This window comes from Notamacropus eugenii, chromosome 2 (assembly GCF_028372415.1).
Source record: "Notamacropus eugenii isolate mMacEug1 chromosome 2, mMacEug1.pri_v2, whole genome shotgun sequence".
NCBI lineage: Eukaryota > Metazoa > Chordata > Mammalia > Diprotodontia > Macropodidae > Notamacropus > Notamacropus eugenii.
This window is the reverse complement of record NC_092873.1, coordinates 475,618,965-475,630,463: the sequence shown is the minus strand read 5'-3', so window position 1 is coordinate 475,630,463 and position 11,499 is coordinate 475,618,965.

Below are 11,499 nucleotides of genomic sequence, written 5' to 3'. Positions count from 1 at the left end.
CTCTCTCTCTCTTTCTCTCTCTCTCTCTCTCTCTCTCTCTCTCTCTATATATATATATATATATATATACTTATATATATATCTTATATTCTCTTAGGCAGAAACCACATATACACAGATAAGTGAATTGGAATATACACAAAATGAATAAAAAGTTATTTCAGGGTAACTGCCAGGCATTGGACTAATCACTTTACAAATATTATCTCATTTGATCCTCACAACAACCCTAGCAGGTAGATACTATTATTATCCCCATTTTAGAGGTGAGGAAACCTAGGTCAACAGAGGTTAAATGACTTGCCCAGAGTGACACAGTTCATAAGTCTCTGAGGCTGGATTTGAATTCAGATCTTCCTGACTAATTTGAGTGCTCTGTCTACTCTGTCACCAGCTACCTCCTTGAAAGTTACAAATACTAAATGGATGAATTTGCATTTGAGCCAAGAGGCAAAGCCACTGAAGGAGGAGGAGGATGGAATTCTCAGGCTAAATTTGGGGCTATATTCCATGCTGATTTATACTATCTCATGTAGTGATCAGATAGAATCCAGTGAGTTCAATGATCATTTTATGCAGATGAGTCTCAAAGCTATTTCTCCAACTTTAACTTTTCTCCTGATCTCCACATTCACATCAGTAATTGCCTGTTCAACATCTAATACCAGATTGCCCATAGATGTCTCAAAGTTGACTTTCCACAAAGGAAGCCATTGTTTCCTCCCAATCCTTCCCCTCTTTCCTGTTACCTTTGAGAACACCCTCATTCTCCTCCCAGTCACCCAGGCTAACAACCTTGGTATCATCCTTTCTGCCCATTTGTACTCACCCCACATGGCTCATCTGCTGCCAAGTTCTGTCATTTCTACCTTCCCATCTCTCATATCCCTCTTCTTCTTTCTAATTCTATTACCACTACCCTGAGACAGGTCTTCATCAACTCATACCAGCAGTGTTACAATCGCCTTTTGGTCGGTCAGCCTTCCTTTCCCCTCCATCCTAGACTCCAGAGATGCCAAACATCAATTAATCATTTATCAAACATTCATTGAACTCCTACTTTGTACCAAGCACTGTGCTAAGGGCTGCATTGTTCCCAACACTCCCAAGTGGGGTGAGAATCAGATTAATATCTCAGGAATTATTAAACAAAGTAATAAAAATACAACAATCACAGATGACATCACATTTTAAATGAAATCAACTTGCATCCCATACAAGTATCTTTATGTATGGATGAGTGGCCCTCATTTCTATTTGAGTTTGACACCACAGACATACCTCATCTTTCAGTCAACTGCCAAAGTAATTTTTCTAAAATCCAGGTCTAACCATGTTACTCTCTCTGCTCAAGAAATGTCCATGGTTCCCTATCACCTCCAGAATCAAACATTCAATTCTCTAACTTATAAAGCTTTTCACAACCTGGTTTCTTCTTACCAATCTAGTTTTCTTACATCTTATTTTCCCTCCCCCCGCTTATTTTGTGCCCCAGTGACACCGACCTCCTTTCTGTTCCTCACACAAGACAATCTCCTGGCTCCTTTCATTTTTACAACTGTCCGTTATGCTCTCCTCCTCATCTCTATCTCCTGTCTTCCCTGGCTTCCTTCAACACTTGGTCCAAACTTCATCTTTTGTCAAAGGTTTTTTGAGGTCATTCCCTCCTCCCTCCTAAACTTCTTTTCTTCTCATAAGCCAAACTGTAAATCCATTTTACTCTGGAGCTCCTAGACTGGACCACAATGGGTCCCTGCCCAAGGTCCACTTAATGACTACATTTTGGGCCCTCCTGGTTCAGAGTGAATGTCAATAGGAACGGTTTCTCTTTTGACCAGAAACCCTGAGGGTCTTCCCTTCACAATTTTTTAAACAATTAAAATGGCAAGTCCTTGACTCATTTCTTAAAGAGGCCTATTCACTGAATGGATGTTACCTCACTTAAAGTAAGAACCTGAAAAGGCCTTAGCCTAAAAGTACCAGGGTCACTCATTGTATCCTGAGCCATCTCCAGTCATCCTGATGTATAGCTGGCCACTGGATTCAGATGGCTCAAGAGAAGAAAGTGAGGTTGATGACCTTGCACAGCCCTCCCTCACTCAAATCAGTCAACTTTAAGTCATGTCATCATTTCTCTGATGTCATGGTCCTCTTAGAAAATGAAGGACAAACACAATAACCCACTGCCAATGTCTTGTCTGTCTTTGAGATTATGTCCTCTTTAGAATCTCCCTCCTTCCCTCCCTCCCTCTCTCTCTCTCTCACTCTCTCTCCTGCATATTCATAGTTGTTCACATATTTCTCCCCCATTAGAAGGTGAGTTCCTTGAGGGCAGGTACCATGTTTTTGTCTTTATGTATCAACAATGGTTAGCACAATGCCTGACATATAGTAAGAATTTAAGGAATGCTTGTTGACTGATTTGACTGCTTTCCCCAAATGCCAAAATTCCTGTCTATGACTCTATGGGCCATGTTCCTATCCGAGGTTTCTGTTCTTCATCCTTTGATCTAAAAGAGGGCCAATTACATCATGAGGGTGATATCTTGACTTGCTCATGAATTAGACTTAACTGAGGCAGAACTGAGAACAATATTATCAGCCTCAACTCTCTCCTCCAGAGTCATCAAAATATTTGAGGCACAGAGTTTTTGGGTAAACCCAAAATGCTTGTGTAATGCTATATCTTTCTAAACCATATTTGTAAATGTTTAGCACAGTGCTAGGCACATAGCACTGTATAAATGCTTAGGTCCTCCTCCCTCCCATGTACCATAAACCAGCTCCCACCAATAAGTTGTGCTGCTCATGCAACTTGGAATCCAAACACTGTACTGGAATTTTCATGACTGTGTGCGTGTGTATGTTTAAAAAACCCCAAAACTCTGGCTTTTCCTTCAAGTCCACCCCAGCACATTTCACAAAATCTCCATTGTAAAGCAATAAGGCACCAGCTCTGCGGAATCCTTCCTTTTGTGGAATTTGTCCTACTTAGGAATGCATAAAATGAATATTTTAAGGACAGTTACAAAGCATTAATATAAAATGAATTCTTAGGACTAAAAACTCAATTTCTCATCAATTTCTATTACAAAAATAAAGACATACCCAGAAAAAATATATAGACCTAAGATGTTCTAAAATTATAACTAGAATGTAGCAGAACTTGTTTTCATAGTTTTCCCTATTCATTACTCTGCATTCTTAATGTTATTATCAATGAGTAATATCTCATATTCACAAAGCAGAATTTTTTTAACAACAACACTATGAGGTAGGTGATATGAGTACCCATTTTACAGATAAGAAACTGAGGTCAAAGAGATAAAGTAACAAGTACTATGCCAAACTAGAGATCACATTAGAATCTTCTCAAAGTCTTGGAAACTATCCACAACCACAATTCTTTGGTCAATCAGTGAATAGCATATACTATTACAAAAGAGGACATGCAAGAAAAGATTGAAGGAATTTCATTTTAGCCTGAAGATGTGAAATTTAAACTTACTTTAAAGCAAACTTAGGGGAAAATATTTATAGAAAAAGAAATTGTCTTGGCTAGCATCCTTGTGAGTGGCTTTTTCTCATATCAGGTATGCAATGTGGGCTAGTAAGCAGGATGCATTTTTGTAATATTTTGATTCCCACAGGTTAAGCTGTAGGCAAAAAACATCCTCTTTCTCTTCCTCTTTGTCCCCCTCCCCCTAATTTTCCTCTACTTCCTTCTCTTCATTATTGTTATTTTTTTCTGTTGTAGTTATTGTTGCTTTCCTGAGGAAAATTAGATTACATTTTGCTGGTTTTGTATGTCACTCAGCTTATATGCCTTAAGACGAATATTATTACCTGTTGGGAGATGCAATGGACCATGTAGGATAGTTTTATTTATGAAATCGTTTCTTTGCTTTTTGGTCAGAATCTCTGGAAATTAACTGAAAAAAAAGAGATAACTGAGTCTGGTTCACAAATTCCATAGTAGTGAGCAGTGAGAAATCTGGTTGAAACCCAATTCCATATGTGTCCTCATTGACTGTAGTCCTTAAATCAGGGTATAAAATTCCGGTGTCAGACAACTTGGAGTATTTGGTCCAAGCAAAGCAAAAACAATGAGATGATGTTGCAACAAAGAATGTTACCAATCAAGTGAATAAAAGAATCCTGAGCCACAAGTGAAGAGTTTAAGCTGGAGAAAGTCACAGTTGGTAAAATTCCATGACTGTTAGTGAACTGACAGCATTTGTCAAGCATTTGTCACAATCAGTATGTCTCAACCTTCCTTGCAAATTAAGTTCGGCTTGGCTATGCCTGTTGACAAAGCTTGAAAATTGGCTAAAGATCCATCCCTAATAGTATCAGCTGCACAGCTCAGGGAAGATTTTAAAGGCTGTATCAAAGATCTGGATCCAGATTTATTTATTATGAAAACTTTAAAAGAAACAGCATGTTGATATATGTGAGCTCTATCAACGTTGAAGAATTAATGTTCAAATTGTGATGGAGAAGTGCTACAGTAAATAGAATATTGGATTGAGGATTAGGAAGACCTGAGTTGGAATCCTGCTGCAGATACTAATTAGCTGGATGACTTTGGGAAAGTCTTTTCATGTATCTCAGCCTCAGTTTTCTTATCTGTAAAATGTGGATAATACTATCCCCTACCTCCTAGGGTTGTTGTGAAGATTAAAAGTGATAAGAAATATGAAGCATTATGTGGATCTTAAAGAATGATTGCAATGCTAGGTGGAAATAATTAAATTCAGTAGAATTAAATTCGTTTATATCTGCTAGGATGGGACTTGACAATTAAAAAAAAAGAGGAATCAGTATCATCAGTATGAAAAAAGTTTTAAGAAAATATAACATTTTTCTTCATTCTCATGGTCAACCAACTCTAGAGATAGTTAGTTTTCTAATGGAACATGTACTTTTTTCCCCAGGGAAAATTGAAATAATTCTATTTATTTTCTTTTAAAATTTCTTTTACGGATTTATTTTAAACTTAAATATAAAAGAAAAAAGCATTGATATGCGTACAACAGAACATAGAAGAGGATTCAAAATATACAGCAATAAATTTCCATTTCAAAAAAACCTATATAAACCACTACACATTGTGTTCAGAGTTATCCATCTTTTCTTTCCTTTCTAGTAAATTTTCTTTTGTTCTTTGCTATGCACTTTTTACTTTGTTCTTTCCCCCCTTTTCCCAAGGTGGATACAATAAAATGTGGATATATTATTATATTTATCGTAATTTTCTTTAAAAATAATTTCTGATATATATATGTATTTAATAGTTTAATTTCCCTCCCCCTGAATCCTGCCCAATTCTGTCTCTCAGAGTCATCCCATAATATTTTTAATAAAAAAGAAAATAATGAAAAAAATCAGCTGACAATGTAGGCAGTGTTTAATACCTGCAAGCCCTCACCTCAGCTATGTAGTGAGAAGAGGTGCCTTCTTAGATTTCCTCTTTGAGGTCTAGCTTGTTCTTTGTCATTTTGTACTATTCATTATTTTTGCTGTTGTTTTACAGTTGTTAATCTTTCTATTTGTATTGTTGTGGGCATTGTTCATATTGTTTTCTTGTCTTTGCTTATTTCACTTTGTGTCAGTTCACGATTTTGCGTCATGTTCATCATGTCTTTCCAGGCTTCTCTGTATCCATCACATTCATCATTTCTTACAGTACAGAGATATTCAGTTAGAGACATGTACCACAATTTGTTTAGCTGTTCTATAATTCCTACTTCTTTGCTACTTCAAAAAGCATACTATGCATATTTTGGTGAATATAGGTCTTTCTTTTTATCAGTGACTTTTTTTTGGTCTCTCTGAGTCAAAAGATATGGATGTTATATCTAATTTTAAACAAACAAAGCAATTTTTTAAAAAATGAAAGTGGCTTAGTTGTTTGAATATTGTTTGCTCATAATAATCTGCCTAAGTCTATAGCCATGGGCAATTCACTTACCCTTTCTGAGCCTCAGTTTCTCTAGCAGTGAAATTAATGGATTAGGTAAAATGATCTTCAGAGACTGGATATGTAAGCTCTAAAAATAATATTTCTGTAAAGGAGGTGATTTTTACAAATCACTGTGGACCCCAAATCCGAGATGTTTGAGCTTTGAATACCTCTCTACTATGGAGATACATATCAAATGGAAGAAATTTATAGGTAGACAAATTAATTGGGAGGGAAGAAAAGGAGAAGAGAAAAGAATTAAGAGATTAGAATTCAAATATAGACTGTCTACACTATAATTTAGAACCCTCATTTTAGAGATGAATAAATTAGGGTCAGAGAAGTTAAATAACTTACCTAGTCTTTATGACTATATTTTTATATTGCTGGTTGCCCTTGTCATACTATGTATTTTATTTTATTTATTTAAAACCTTGTTCCGAAAAGGGACCAAATAAGCTTAAGAATCCCTGTTCTCAAATAATGATAATCAAATGTTTTAAAACTTTTTAAATCCCATGGAGAAAGAGGTAGACAATGCTCTCAGAATAATAAATTTAGATTATTAGGGCAAACTTACTGCTCTAATAGAGTCAACTTGGGCACTGCCCAAATCAACAGACTTGGGTCAACTTGGTTTATTTCACAGACAAATATGCATACATATGTACATATATACAAACATACATACATGCATACACACACATACATATATATATACGTGTATATATATATATTTCTGGGGTTGGGGAAATAGGAGATGTTAGGAAATAGACTAGCTTGGTTAAATAAGCATTGACAGGATATTGGCTCAGTGCCTAAAACAACTTTAGTGTTTGGAAAATATATGTACATATATCTGTCTTTTACATATTTATGTCTATCTTTTACATATGTGTATATGCACATACTGTATATACATACTTATATAAATATATACATCTGTGACACAGGGTTGTTCTGGGTCTAATTTGCATACCTGACCCTGGGCACTATGGGTAAAATGGAGTTCTTGAGGTTATTAACAAGTTCATTAGTGCCTGAGACTAGACATTACAGAAAAAGTATGATGGGTGCTCTCTTACATTGTCCTGAAGAAGTACTAATAAGGGTTTAAGTCAAAGGAGCCTTGACGGACTAGTGATCTCTCTGGTTCTTAGGCAGCAGAAATCCTAAAGATGCTAAAAGTTTATTTAACAATACCTGTTCTTAAACACAGTGGTATGATATAGTCAGTTTATACCAGGCATTGAGAGTCAATTGTTAAATTTTCAGAGATTTTCTGAGCTTTTGTTAACTAGTGCACAGATCAACCAACTTCTGCACATGTGATGTTATTTGTTGCTTTTTAAAAAAATGCTACCAAACACAACAGTATATTTTTAATATATTATTTTCTACTTGAAATGGTAGTGGCTTTAATAATGAATGTTGTTGTTGTTCAGTCATGTCTGAGTCTTTGGGACCTCATTTGGGATTTTCTTGGCAAAGATGCTGGAGTTGTTTGCCCTTTCCTTAAATGACTTGCCCAGGGTCACCCAGCTAGTATGAGTCAGAAGCTGGATTTGAACTCAGGTCCTTCTGAGTCCAGGCCCAGTGCTCTATCTACTTAATAATGAATATTTGAAAACAATCTTAGTTGCATTTTATTTTGATGGTACCAGTATAACACTGGGAAGAAAGTCTATATTAGCTATGAAATTTTTAGAAAATTTTCCTTAAAAAAAAAATCATCATTTAGCACTGTTTAAATAATTATTGCTTGATGTTCAATACCAGAAATAAAACAAGTTTATCATATATTTCTGGATAAAATTTATTCTACTTCATAAACAATTTAATAAAAAATTTAATTAAAAAAATCAGACTGATTGAGTAATGGACTTGAGATAGGTAGTATTACAGGCTGTTACTGCTGTGACCACATATCCTATATTAAGCATACATTTTTCTCTTCTTGTTTGGCAATGAGATTCTCTAACATTAAATTATGCAACATTTCTTTAGTGATTAACACTCTTGAAGAATTTTTATCACTTCCAACTGCTTTTGAAGTCAAGATCAACTAACATTCAAAAAAGTGAAAAAAATTAATCAAGAATGTCCTAACAATTTTTGGAAAATTTAAAGATTAGCATTGGAAAACATGACTCTCAATCTGAATATTTAAGTCAGATAAGTTTAAAGACATTTCATTTAGTAAAAAGTGATCAATTTAATGATTTTCCTAGGAATGTTACTAGAAAATGTAATCAACACATGAACTTAGGTCTTTTGGACAGACATAACAATGAAATCATTTTTAATTATTTTGATTTATTAGAAGCCTCTACCTGGCCTCATGAAGATCAAACTTCACCATGCATAGCTGTTGAAAAAATTATGTAATTTCAATGAAATTTTAAAACACAAAATTGATTTGGACGATTTTCTGGATTTTGTAGATGATAATGTAGAATCAAACAATAGTATAATCCCTACAATTATACAAAAAGCTAAAAAGCTAGCATTGTTGCAGTCAAGGACACTGGAGCTAAAAGATGTTTCAGTTTAGTGAATATAATTTTTATGAGAATGAGGGATAGTTTAACAGTAGATCAAAGATCAAATTTAATGAAAATAAGCTTATTGGGAGAAGAGGAGATTGGGCTCTAATTTATCAAATGAGGATGAATTGTAATCATAGACAGTTAGCTAAGGATAAAAGTATTTGGCAAAAATCACTGAAAGTGTCATGTGAGAATCAATTAATGATATAGAATTTATGCTAAAGATGATCATAATTTATTTTATAAACTGTGTTACAATCCTTTATATCAGCAAAATTAAAAATAAATTTATGTATGCATACATTTATTATTATTATTATTTCTTTTGGAGAGCCAATTATTAGACATTTACTAGAGCATTACTGGACAAGTTGACTTCCCTTAGGGGGCAGTGTACTATAGTGGAGAAAATCTGGGATTTGGAGTCAAGAGACATAGGTTCAAATTCCCATCTCAGACTCTAGCTATGGGACCTTGGATAAATTACTAAAGCTCTCAGAGACTCAGTATCTGTTCTGTCAAATGGGCATAAAAAGAAAAACTGTCAGGGTTCTACGAAGATCAAATGGAATAGTGTATATAAAGTGTTTTATAAACTTCAAAGTTTATAAATGAGAGCTATTGGTATGATAGCTATTTTCTAGTATTTGAAGATCTGTCACGTGAAAGAGGGATTAGATTTGTCCTGTTAAACCCCAAAAAGAAGAAAGGGAGAGAAGTTTCTTTTTATAAGGCAAATTTAGGCTTGAGGTAAAGGAAAAGCTTCTTAATGATGAGAGCTATCCAAAAGAGCACTGGGCTACTTCAGCAGGTTATAGGTCTCCCTGACAAACCCATCTGGAAGTCTGTCAAATGATCACTCATCTGATAGGTTAGATTGGAGATTTCTGGTGTGTGGGTTGGACTTCTTAGTCTCTGAGGTTCATAGAAATTCTAAAAGTAAATATAATTGAAACCCAATGTGCTATTATTCAATTCTCCACATATTTTAGATAGTATGAACTTTGTAACTTTTATTTTTTGGAGGTGGTGGTGGGGAATCTTCTTTCTCTATGCTGCATGCCCCACTCCCTCTTTGCCCAAGGCTGTTAGAAAGGAAACTGTTTAGCACTGGCCTGATTCCCCGGGAACAGAAGCATCTCATCATATTCTATTTACATCTCCACAGAGGACAAAGCTACCAGGAGTACGTGTCTCAGCCCTTAGTTCCATTGCATGAACCAGGGTGTAACTGAACATGTGTAACTAATTCCCCGTGATAATTTGCACCTGGGTGTGTAATAGGGCAGGGACTACTCTCTTTGCTTGGGGATTCTTCATTCAAAAATCTTAACACATTCCATTATGTGATACTGAAATCCTACATGACCACTGAGAGAGTTGAGTGAGCCTTGGGCATTTAAGTGACACAGATGAGAAGGCATCTTTAGACTAATCCCCAGTCCTGGGACACTCACAAAGTCTGCTTTCTTTATCCTGCACCCAGTACTCTCATCAGATTTGACTTAAGAAGGAAATAACATACACACATACAGGAAAGTAGGGGGGAAGGGGATCCTGAGGTGCGATGGGGATGATAGAAAGGAAGGCAGATTGGGGGAGGGGATAGTCAGGAGCAAACACTTTAGAAAAGGGACAGACATAAAGGAGAAAACAGAATAATGGGGGGCGGGATAGGATGGAGGGAAATATATAGTCTTTCACAACATGACTGTTGTGGAGGTGCTTTGCATAACTACACATATATAATCTATATTGACTTGTTTGCCTTCTCAATGGGGATGAGTGGGAAGGGAAGAAGGGAGAGAATTTGAAACTCAAAGTTTTAAAAACAAATGTTAAAAATTGTTTTTACATGCAACTGGGAAATAAGACATACATGCAATGGGGTATAGAAATCTATCTTGCCCTTCAAGAAATAAAGGGGAAGAGCATAAGGGGAGATGATAAAAGGGAGGGCAGGTTGGGGAAGGGGGTAATCAAAATGCATACCATCTCGGGGTTGGTGAGAGGGGAAAGATGGGGAGAAAATTTGGAACTCAAAAGTTTGTGGAAATGAATGTTGAAAACTAAAAATAAATACATACATTTAAATCTTAAATAAAATAAGATAAAATAAAAAGAAATTGTAAACTGCACTAGAGAGCAAACCTGCCATTCTTTCGATGAAAAATTTTGATTCTATCTTTGAGGAGTTTATTAGATGAGGGAAAATCATATATGATTTTTGATAACAAATCACATCTTCTCAGTCACAAAATTGACCAAGAGTTTTATTGAATATAAGAACCTTCTGTCATTTATTAATCACACACACACACACACTTATGCACAGGCATACAAAATAAAACCAACACGACTGCACTCTAAACTAAAATGCAGTCTTGAAGACTTGTCCACAGCAATGTGTGTTCCATCTATTTATCAAGTTTATATAAAATTTCCTGAGAGGTACCTATAGATACCAACTTGTTCAATGATACAACATGCATCAAGAAAGAGGGAGGGATCAAACCAAAATATATATAATCCCCTAGGGCATTCTTTTTTTTCACAGAGGATATGCCATGATAAGTAATTTCCCATCAATGTTGAGATTCTATAGATGTACTTGCTTGTCGATGGCACCATATAGATGGATTCAATATCAATAGAACCTATAAGAACCATATTTACTTGAAAGAGATCGATCTAGGCATCCATATAGAAAAAATAAAGTGGATCAAAATGTCTATTCACTTGTCTAAGTACAGTTGGTTGTGCAACTTACCAGTGTCTGTGTTAAATAAGGACAAGAGTCCAGCACTGAATAAAAGGATGATATTTGGCTTACTTTAGAGAACTGCACAGCATATTACAGCATTTCATACTGCTTACAAATACCAAGGTCTTTCTTCCTGACACCAGCTTTCTCCTCGTAATGCTGTCTGGCTACAAATCATGGAACGTGGAACATGGAACAAACTTAGAAGAATCAGAGGAAAA